At 46.4% G+C, this 11,007-nt stretch overlaps 1 protein-coding gene across 1 annotated transcript in view; it reads left to right on the top strand.

Moving 5' to 3' along the window:
• The first annotated feature begins 1,698 nt into the window (after window positions 1–1,698).
• The window catches only part of EIF5A (eukaryotic translation initiation factor 5A), a 31,140-nt gene continuing 21,831 nt past the window's right edge, over window positions 1,699–11,007 (top strand). The window contains exon 1 of the mRNA XM_015850752.2: window positions 1,699–1,785. The gene's annotated coding sequence lies outside the window, so the exon portion shown is untranslated. The remainder of the gene's footprint in view (window positions 1,786–11,007) is intronic.

Raw genomic sequence — 11,007 nt, forward strand, 5'->3', positions numbered from 1 at the left:
CACACTAGGCCTCACTCAGGCTCCATACCGCACACTAGGCCTCACTCAGGCTCCATACCCCACACTAGGCCTCACTCAGGCTCCATACCCCACACTAGGCCTCACTCAGGCTCCACACCTCGCACCAGGCCTCACTCAGGCTCCATACCCCGCACCAGGCCTCACTCAGGCTCCACACCTCGCACCAGGCCTCACTCAGGCTCCATATCCCGCACTAGGCCTCACTCAGGCTCCATACCTCGCACTAGGCCTCACTCAGGCTCCACACTCTGCGCTACCTTACTCAGGCTTCACACCCTGCACTAGGCCTCACTCAGGCTCCATACTCTGTACTAGGCCTCACTCAGGCTCCATACCCCGCACTAGGCCTCACTCAGGCTCCACGCCCGCGCGTTGCCATGGTAACCCTGCCCCCCCCCACTATACGCAATGCGCATGCGCCACATACCATAACCCCACCCCCTCCAAAGGGCACACCCCCCCACCCCGCGCATGCGCAGTGTCTTTCACCGATTTGGGGCCATTTCTTCGCTTTTTGGGGTTCTCTTTTCCCCTTTTTAATACTTTGGGGTCATTTACTGCCATTTTCGTCGCTTCGGGTTTAATTCGGGGTCACTTTGAACGTTTATTTTGGGGTCATTTTGCCCTTTTTAGGGCCCCCCCCCCCTCCATACCCCACTACCTAAAAGGTGGGCGTGGCTAAAGAAAGGGGCGGGGCAACGGGGAGATCTGATTGACAGGCGGTGGGGGAGGGAACATGAAGGCTCCGACCAATCAGAAGAAGGAAAGGTGGGGTGGTGCGGAGAGCTCCGGCGCTGATTGGTCAGGGGGAGGGTGGAGCGATGTGATTGGCGGCGAGCCGCCTGGCCGGCACGTGGAGAGGACGGAGTGGGAGAGGGCGGGGCTAATTTAAATATGCAACAGCTCATTAGCATACAGCGCGGGAAAACCCCTTTTTCCCTCCAATTTTTACACTTTTTGGCCCAATTTGGTGTTTTTTTCCCCCATTTTTTGTGATATTTATTATTATTGTATCATTTTAAAGCCTTTTGGGTTCATTTTTATACAGATTTTGCTTTAATAAAGCTCTGATTAATGATATATCCTTATTAATTGCTTTTTTGGGGCGTTTTGGGAGAAGATTTGGTATTTTGGGGCAAATTTGGGCCGTTTTTGTGTATTTTTTGGGAAAAATTGGGCTATTTTGGGTTTTTTGGGGTCTTTATAAGGGGTTAAATGGGAAAGTAATGGCGGAGCATTAAAGTTAATGGGGATAAAGGGGAAAAAGGGGGCAAATATGGGGAGAAACGGGCAGATAAGGTGAATATCTAACAGCCAATGAGGATTTTGGGCTAAAAAAGCCCCATTTTGGGTAATGGTGGCAATAGAAAAGGAAGGAAATCGAGACGAACCGCTCTATCCCTCCGGGAGGCCTCACCTCTATGATAACCCGGAGGTCTATAGTGCGCATGCGCAGCCGGCGGGCGCGTGGAGCCGCAGCTCCCACCCCTCGGCGCATGCGCAGCTCCGAGCCCCACCGCGTTGCGCGCATGCGCGCCGCGCTTACGCCAATTGCGCAAGTGCGGGGTGGCGGCGCTTCGCCTTACGCATGCGTAAGGAGCGGGTTACGCATGCGTAGTGAGCTCCGCGCATGCGCAGTGGGAGCCGGGCGCTGTCACGGGGAGGGGTGGAGGGGGTGAAGGGCGGGGGCGCGCGGCGCATGCGCAGTGCGAGCCGCGGGGCTGCAGCGGCTGGAGCGGCGGTCGGGGTTCGCGGAAGGGGGGGGTGAGTAAATAGGGTTAAAATGGGGTGAAAAAAGGCGATTTTGGGGCTCAAATGGAGTCGTGGGGATAGAGGGGGGTGTGGGGGAGGGGGTGGGGGTGGTTTGGGGTGGAATCGTGGGGTTTTGGGGCTGGGTTTGAAGGGGGAAAATGGGCCGAAATATGGGGGGAAATGTGAGGAAAATGGGGGGGTTTTGAGGTAAAAAATGAGGGAAATGGGGTTAAAATGGGGGGAAATGGGGCTGGATTCGGGGAGGGGGTTAAATGAGGGGTTTAGGCCCGAAAATGGGGGGTTTAGGCCCAAAAATGGGCTTTTTTGGGGGGAAAATGACCCTAAAATGGCTTTTTTGAGGTGAAAATGACCCTAAAATGGCCTTTTTTAGCCTTAAAATGAGGGGGAAGGCCCCAAAATGGCCTTTTTCGGCCCCAAAATGAGGGTAGAAGGCCCCAAAATGGGCTTTTTTGGGTGGAAAATGACCTTAAAATGGCTCTTTTGGCCCCAAAATGGGCTTTTTTGGGGGGTAAATGACCCTAAAATGGCCTTTTTTGGCCCCAAAATGCCCCTTTTTGGCCTTAAAATGAGGGAGAAGGCCCCAAAATGGCCTTTTTTGGCCCCAAAATGAGGGGAGAGGACCCAAAAATGGACTTTTTTGAAGGGAAAATGGCCCTAAAATGGCTTTTTTTGGCCCCAAAATGTGCTTTTTTGGGGGAAAATGGCCCCAAAATGGCCTTTTTTGGCCCCAAAATGGCCTTATTTGGCTTATAATGAGGGGGGGGAGGCCCCAAAATGGGCTTTTTTGGGGAGTAAATGGCCCTAAAATGGCTTTTTTGAGGTGAAAATGACCCTAAAATGGCCTTTTTTAGCCTTAAAATAAGGGGGAAGGCCCCCAAAGGCCTTTTTTGGCCCCAAAATGGGCTTTTTGGGGGGGTAAATGACCCAAAAATGGCTTTTTTGGCCCCAAAATGGGCTTTTTTGAGGGGAAAATGACCCTAAAATGGCCTTTTTTGGCCCCAAAATGCTCCTTTTTGGCCTTAAAATGAGGGAGAAGGCCCCAAAATGGGCTTTTTTGGCCCCAAAATGAGGGGAGAGGCCCCAAAATGGGCTTTTTTGAGGGGAAAATGACCTAAAAATGGCCTTTTTTGGCCCAAAAATGAGTTGAGGAGACCCTAAAATAGGGATTTAGGCCTCAAAATGGGAGGGGGGAGGCCCCAAAATCCCCCTTTTTTGCCCCAAAATGGGCTTTTATGGGGGGAAAATGACCCCAAAATGGCCTTTTTTGGCCCCAAAATGAGGGAGAAGGCCCCAAAATGGGCTTTTTTGAGGGGAAAATGACCCTAAAATGGCTTTTTTGGCCCCAAAATGGGCTTTTTGGGGGGGTAAATGACCCTAAAATGGCCTTTTTTGGCCCCAAACATGAGCTTTTCTTGAGAGGTAACAATTGACCAAAAATGGCCTTTGTTTTGGCCCAAAATAGATGGGCGGTAGAGCACTAAAATAGGGATGTTAGGCCTCAAAAATGAGGGGGAGAGATGGCCACCAAAATCCCGCCTGTTTTGCCCCAAAAACTGGGCTTTTTTGAGGGCGAAAAATGACCCAAATATGGTCCATTTTTTGGCCCCAAAATGAAGGGACGAGGACCAAAATTGGGCTTTTTTGGGGCGAAACATGACCCAAAAATGGCCTTGTTTGTGCCCCAAAAATGAGTTGAGGAGACCCTAAAATAGGGATTTGGGCTCAAAACTGGGAGGGGGGAGCCCCAACAATCCCCTTTGTTTGCCCCAAAATGGGCTTTTCGTTGAGGGGAAAAATGACCCCAAAATGGCCATTTTTGGCCCCAAAATGAAAGGAGAGGACCCAAAAATGGGCTTTTTTGGGTGGAAAATGACCCAAAAATGGCCTTTTTTGCCCCAAAAATGAGTTGAGGAGACCCTAAAATAGGGATTTAGGCCTCAAAACGGGAGGGGGGAGGCCCCAAAATCCCCCTTTTTTGCCCCAAAATGGGCTTTTTTGAGGGGAAAATGACCTAAAAATGGCCATTTTTGGCCCCAAAATGAGGGGAAAGGACCCAAAAATGGGCTTTTTTGGGGGAAAATGACCCAAAAATGGCCTTTTTTGGCCCAAAAATGAGTTGAGGAGGCCCTAAAATAGGGATTTAGGCCTCAAAATGGGAGGGGAGAGGCCCCAAAATCCCCCTTTTTTGCCCCAAAATGGGCTTTTATGGGGGGTAAATGACCCTAAAATGGCCTTTTTTGGCCCCAAAATGAGGGGAGAGGACCCAAAAATGGGCTTTTTTGAGGGGAAAATGACCCAAAAATGGCCTTTTTTGGCCCAAAAACGAAGGGGGTAGACCCTAAAATGGCCTTTTTTGCCCCAAAATGAAGGGATTTGGGGGTCATTTCCCCCATTTTTGGGGTCAGTTCTGCCCATTTTGGGGTCATTTATCCCCATTTTTGGGGTTAATTCCTTCAATTTTAGGGTCAATTCTCCACATTTTGGGGTCAATTCCTTCAGTTTTGGAATCATTTAACCCCATTTTGGGGTCAATTCCCCCATTTTTGGGGTCAATTCTGCCCATTTTGGGGTCATTTATTCCCATTTTGTGGGTCATTTTTCTCAATTTTGGGGTCATTTCCCCCATTTTTGGGGTAATTTATCCCCATTTTGGGGTCATTTATCCCAATTTTGGGGTCAATTCTGCCCATTTTAGGGTATTTTCCCCCTTTTGGGGGTCATTTATCCTCATTTTTGGGTCATTTATCCCCATCTCGGCTCCTTTATCCCCATCTCGGCTCCTTTATCCCCATCTCGGGTCATTTATCCCCATTTTGGGGTAATTTCCTTCAATTTTGGGGTCATTTCCCCCATTTTTGGGTTAATTTCCCTCATTTTTGGGTCAATTCTGCCCATTTTGGGGTCATTTCCCCCCATTTTTGGGGTCAATTCCTTCAGTTTTGGGGTCAATTCTGCCCATTTTGGGGTCATTTCTCCCATTTTGGGGTCAATTCTTCCCATTTTAGGGTCATTAATCCCCATTTTTGGGCTCATTTCCCTCAATTTTGGGGTGAATTCTGCCCATTTTGGGGTCATTTCCCCCATTTTTGGGGTCAATTCTGCCCATTTTGGGGTCATTTATCCCCATTTTAGGGTCATTTCCCTCAATTTTGGGGTCATTTATCCCCATTTTTGGGGTCATTTCCATCAGTTTTGGGTTAATTTCCCCCATTTTGGGGTCATTTATCCCCATTTTTAGGGTCATTTCCATCAATTTTGGGGTCATTTATCCCCATTTTTGGGGTCAATTCCTTCAGTTTTGGGTCATTTCTCCCCATTTTGGGGTAATTTCCCCCTTTTTTGGGGTCAATTCCTTCAGTTTTGGGGTCAATTCTGCCCATTTTAGGGTATTTTCCCCCTTTTTGGGCTCATTTCAGTCACTTTGGGTTGAATTTAGTCCTTTTTGGGGTCAATTCTGCCCATTTTGGGGTCATTTCCCCCATTTTTGGGGTCAATTCTGCCCATTTTGGGGTTATTTCCCCCATTTTAGGGTCATTTAACCCTATTTTTGGGGTCATTTATCCCCATTTTAGGGCCATTTCCATCAATTTTGGGGTCATTTCCCCCATTTTTGGGGTCAATTCCTTCAGTTTTGGGGTCAATTCTGCCTATTTTAGGGTCATTTATCCCCATTTTAGGGTCAATTCCTTCAGTTTTGGGGTCATTTAACCCCATTTTGGGATCAATTCTCCCCATTTTTGGGGTCATTTATCCCCATTTGGGGGTCAATTTTGGCTATTTTGGGGTCATTTCCCCCATTTTTAGGGTCATTTCCATCAATTTTGGGGTCATTTATCCCCATTTTTGGGGTCATTTCCATCAGTTTTGGGTTAATTTCCCCCATTTTGGGGTCATTTATCCCCATTTTAGGGTCATTTCCATCAATTTTGGGGTCATTTATCCCCATTTTTGGGGTCAATTCCTTCAGTTTTGGGTTAATTTCCCCATTTTTAGGGTCAATTCTCCACTTTTTAGGGTAATTTCCTTCAATTTTGGGGTCAATTCTCCCCATTTTAGGGTCATTTATCCCCATTTTTGGGTTAATTTCCCCCATTTTTGGGTCATTTATCCCCATTTTTGGGGTCAATTCCTTCAGTTTTGGGTTAATTTTCCCCATTTTTGGGGTAGATTCTGTCACTTTAGGGTGAATTTAGTCCATTTTGGGGTAATTTATCCCCATTTTAGGGTCATTTCCATTAATTTTGGGGCCATTTCCCCCATTTTTGGGGTCAATTCCTTCAGTTTTGGGTTAATTTCCCCATTTTTAGGGTCAATTCTCCACATTTTGGGGTAATTTCCTTCAATTTTGGGGTCATTTATCCCCATTTTTGGGGTAATTTCCCCCATTTTTGGGTCATTTCTGTCCATTTTTGGGCTCATTTCAGTCACTTTGGGGTCAATTCTGCCCATTTTGGGGTCATTTCCCCCATTTTTGGGGTCAATTCTTCCCATTTTGGGGTCATTTATCCCCATTTTGGGGTAATTTCCTTCAATTTTGGGGTCATTTCCCCCAGTTTTGGGTCAATTCTGTCCATTTTGGCATTATTTCCCTCAGTTTTGGGGTCAATTCTGCCCATTTTGGGGTAATTTCCCCCATTTTTGGGGTCATTTCTGCCAATTTTGGGCTCATTTCCCCCATTTTTGGGGTCAATTCCTTCAGTTTTGGGGTCATTTCCCCCATTTTTGGGGTCAATTCTGCCCATTTTAAGGTCAATTCTGCCCATTTTTGGGTCATTTAACCCTATTTTTGGGGTCAATTCTGCCCATTTTGGGGTCATTTATCCCCATTTTAGGGTATTTTCCCCCTTTTTGGGGTCATTTCCCCCATTTTTGGGCTCATTTCAGTCACTTTGGGGTGAATTTAGTCCATTTTGGGGTCAATTCTGCCCATTTTGGGGTCAATTATCCCCATTTTTAGGGTCATTTCCATCAATTTTGGGGTCATTTTCCCCATTTTGGAGTAATTTCCTTCAATTTTGGGGTAATTTCCCCCATTTTTGGGGTGAATTCGGCCCATTTTAGGGTCATTTCCATCAGTTTTGGGGTCAAATCTGCCCATTTTGGGGTCATTTATCCTCATTTTTGGGTTAATTTCCCTCATTTTTGGGTCATTTATCCCCATTTTTGGGCTCATTTCTGTCACTTTGGGGTGAATTTAGGCCATTTTGGGGTCAATTCTGCCCATTTTGGGGTCATTTTCCCCATTTTTAGGGTCAATTCTATCAATTTTTGGGTCATTTCCCCCATTTTAGGGTCGTTTATCCCCATTTTTGGGCTCATTTCCCCCATTTTTGGGGTCAATTCTCCACATTTTGGGGTAATTTCCTTCAATTTTGGGGTCATTTCCCCCATTTTTGGGGTCAATTCTGCCCATTTTGGGGTCATTTATCCCCATTTTAGGGTCATTTCCATTAATTTTGGGGTCATTTATCCCATTTTTGGGGTCAATTCCTTCAGTTTTGGGTTAATTTCCCCCTTTTTGGGGTCATTTATCCCCATTTTAGGGTCATTTCCTTCAATTTTGGGCTAATTTCCATCAGATTTGGGGTCAATTCTGCCCATTTTGGGGTCAATTTCCCCCATTTTTGGGGTTAATTTCCCCCATTTTGGGGTCAATTCTGCCCATTTTAGGGTCATTTTCCCCATTTTTGGGGTCATTTCCTTCAGTTTTGGGGTCAATTCTGCTCATTTTGGAGTCATTTCCCCCATTTTTAAGGTCATTTCCATCAATTTTGGGTTAATTTCCCCTATTTTTGGGGTAAATTCTGTCACTTTGGGGTGAATTTAGTCCATTTTAGGGTCATTTATCCCCATTTTGGGGTCAATTCCTTCAGTTTTGGGGTCATTTATCCCCATTTTTGGGCTCAATTTCCTCAATTTTGGGGTCATTTCCCTCATTTTTGGGGTCTATTCCTTCAGTTTTGGGGTGAATTTAGGCCATTTTGGGGTCATTTCCCCCATTTTTGGGGTCAATTATGTCCATTTTGGGGCCATTTCTCCAATTTTGGGGTCAATTCTGCCCATTTTTAGGGTCATTTCGATCAGTTTTGGGTTAATTTTCCCCATTTTTGGGGTAGATTCTGTCACTTTAGGGTGAATTTAGTCCATTTTGGGGTCATTTAACCCCATTTTTGAGGTCATTTCCCTCAGTTTTGGGGTAATTTCCCCCATTTTTGGGTCATTTATGCCAATTTTTGGGCTCATTTCAGTCACTTTGGGTTGAATTCTGCCCATTTTGGGGTCATTTATCCCCATTTTGGGGTCATTTCTCCAATTTTAGGGTCATTTCCCCCATTTTTGGGGTCAATTCCTTCAGTTTTGGGGTCAAATCTGCCCATTTTAGGGACATTTATCCCCATTTTGGGGTGATTTCCCTCATTTTGGGGTCAATTCTGCCCATTTTGGGGTCATTTATCCCCATTTTAGAGTCATTTCCATCAATTTTGGGGTCATTTCCCCCATTTTTGGGGTCAAATCTGCCAATTTTGGGGTAATTTATCCCCTTTTTTGGGGTAATTTCCCCCATTTTTGGGTCATTTCTGCCCATTTTTGGGGTCATTTCCATCAGTTTTGGGTTAATTTCCCCCATTTTGGGGTCATTTATCCCCATTTTAGGGTCATTTCCATCAATTTTGGGGTCATTTATCCCCATTTTNTCCATCAGTTTTGGGTTAATTTCCCCCATTTTGGGGTCATTTATCCCCATTTTAGGGTCATTTCCATCAATTTTGGGGTCATTTATCCCCATTTTGGGGTCATTTCCCTCAGTTTTGGGCTCAATTCTGCCCATTTTGGGGTCATTTATCCCCATTTTAGGGTCATTTCCATCAATTTTGGGGTAATTTCCCCCATTTTTGGGGACAATTCCTTCAGTTTGGGGTTAATTTCCCCGAATTTGGGGTCAATTCTGCCCATTTTATGGTCATTTATCCCCATTTTGGGGTCATTTCCTTCAGTTTTGGGGTAATTTCCTTCAATTTTGGGATCATTTTCCCCATTTTTAGGGTCAATTCCATCAATTTTGGGGTCAATTCTGCCCATTTTTGGGTCATTTCCCCCATTTTGGGGTTATTTCCCTCGTTTTTGGGGTCAATTCTGCCTATTTTAATGTCATTTATCACCATTTTTAGGCTCATTTCAGTCACTTTAGGGTGATTTTAGTCCATTTTGGGGTCATTTATCCCCATTTTTGGGGTCAATTCTCCCAATTTTGGGGCCATTTCCCCCATTTTTGGGGTCAATTCTGCCCATTTTTGGGGTCATTTAAATTTAACACCCCCCCCCATGCAGTACAATGGTATCGCCCTCCCATAGACTAACATTGAGCCGGACCGTACCATTACTCTGTTCCTGGGGGGGGGAGAAGTGGGGGGGAAATCCCTTTAATTCTGGGCCCAAATCGCCCGATTTTGGGTGTGAAAACCCCTTTAATTTTGGGGTTAAATCTGTTGTTTTTGGGGGGTGAAAATCCCTTTAATTTTGGGGTGAAATCACTCATTTTTGGGGTCGGGTGGGTAAAGTTGAATTCCCCTCCCCCCCCCCCCCCCCCCCATGCTATACAATGGTAGCGCCCTCCCATAGGCTAACATTGAGCTGGACCGTACCATTGTGCTGTTATAGGGGGGGAAATAGGGGTGAAAATCCCTTTAATTTTGGGCTTAAATCGCTCGTTTTTGGGCTCGAGGTGTGGGGAGATCCCTTTGTATTATTCCATGTGGGGGTTTCGGGGGAGAAATCCCTTTAATTTTGGGGTTAAATCGCTCATTTTTGGGGTCTCCCCCCCCCCCTTAATTTACATAGCAATGGTGGAGGCCGCTGAATCACCTCCGGAAGTGAAGGGCGGCCATGCGGTGCGCACTTCCGGTGCCGCTCTATCCCTCTCACTTCCGGTGCGACTCGGTGGTAGCGCCCGGGTGGGAACCACGTGGTTCGGGGGGGAACCCCCTTCTCTAACCGCCCAAAAATCCCCATTTCTAACCCAAACACCCCCATTTTTTAACCCCAAACCCCCATTTCAACCCAAAATCCCCCATTTCCTAACCTCAAAGACCCCATTAATGGACCGCCAAAATCCCCCCATTCATACATACCACAAAACCACATTTATGAAACCCCCAAATCCCCAGTTACTACAACCGCCCAAAAACGCCCATTATAGGAACCCCCAAATTCCCCCATCATGGACCCCGAAAATCCCCATTTTTCTAACCCAAAAATCCCATCTTTAACGCGCCAAAATCTCCCATGTATGGACCCCAAAACCTCCATTTCCAAACCCCAAAACCCCCCATTGTTAACCCCACAAATCACCCCATTAAATGGACCAACCCCAAAACCCCCTTTCCAACCGCGCAGAAGACCGCCATATGGACCCAAAACCGCTTATGGACCCCAAAACCCCCATTATACAATCCGCAAACCCAATTTCCAACCCAAACTCCCATTTTAAAACCCCAAAGTCCCCTCATTATGGACCCCAAAAAGCCCCCATTCTAGACCGCCCAAACACCCATTATGACTCCAAACAGGCCGCCACTTTTCTAAACGCCCAAAATCCCCACTCGTCTTTAACCCCCAAATGCTCTCCCATTATGGACCCCCCCAAAATCCCATTATGGACCCCAAAACCCATTTCATAAACCGCCCAAATCCCCCATTAATGGGCCCAAAATCCCCATTTCTAACGCCCTAAACCGCCGCCTTCTAAGACCCCAAAACCCATTAAGGACGCCCAAAAGTCCCATTTTCTAACCCAAAACCCCCATTTTAACCCCAAATATCTCCATACTGGACTCCCAAAACCCCCATTTCTACCCCAAAACTCCATGTCTAACTGCCACATCCCCTTTCAACCTCAAAACCCCATTATGGACCCCAAATCCCCCATAATAAACCCCCAAACCCCATTTTTAACCCCAAATCCCCCCATGTATGGGCCCCAAAACCCCCATTTTTCTAACGCCCAAAATTCCTATTTCTAGCCCCAAACCCATTAATGGAACGCAAAATCTTTTGGTGTGGGTGTGGGTTCCCACTCGCTTAACCCCCAACCCGCCATTTTTTAACCCCAAATTGCCCCCATTATGGACCCCAAATCCCCAATTTCCCAACCACAAAAACCCATATGGGACCCCAAACCCCCTTTCGGAAACCCAAAATCTCCCCATTATAGAA

This window comes from Coturnix japonica, unplaced genomic scaffold (genome assembly GCF_001577835.2).
Source record: "Coturnix japonica isolate 7356 unplaced genomic scaffold, Coturnix japonica 2.1 chrUnrandom524, whole genome shotgun sequence".
NCBI lineage: Eukaryota > Metazoa > Chordata > Aves > Galliformes > Phasianidae > Coturnix > Coturnix japonica.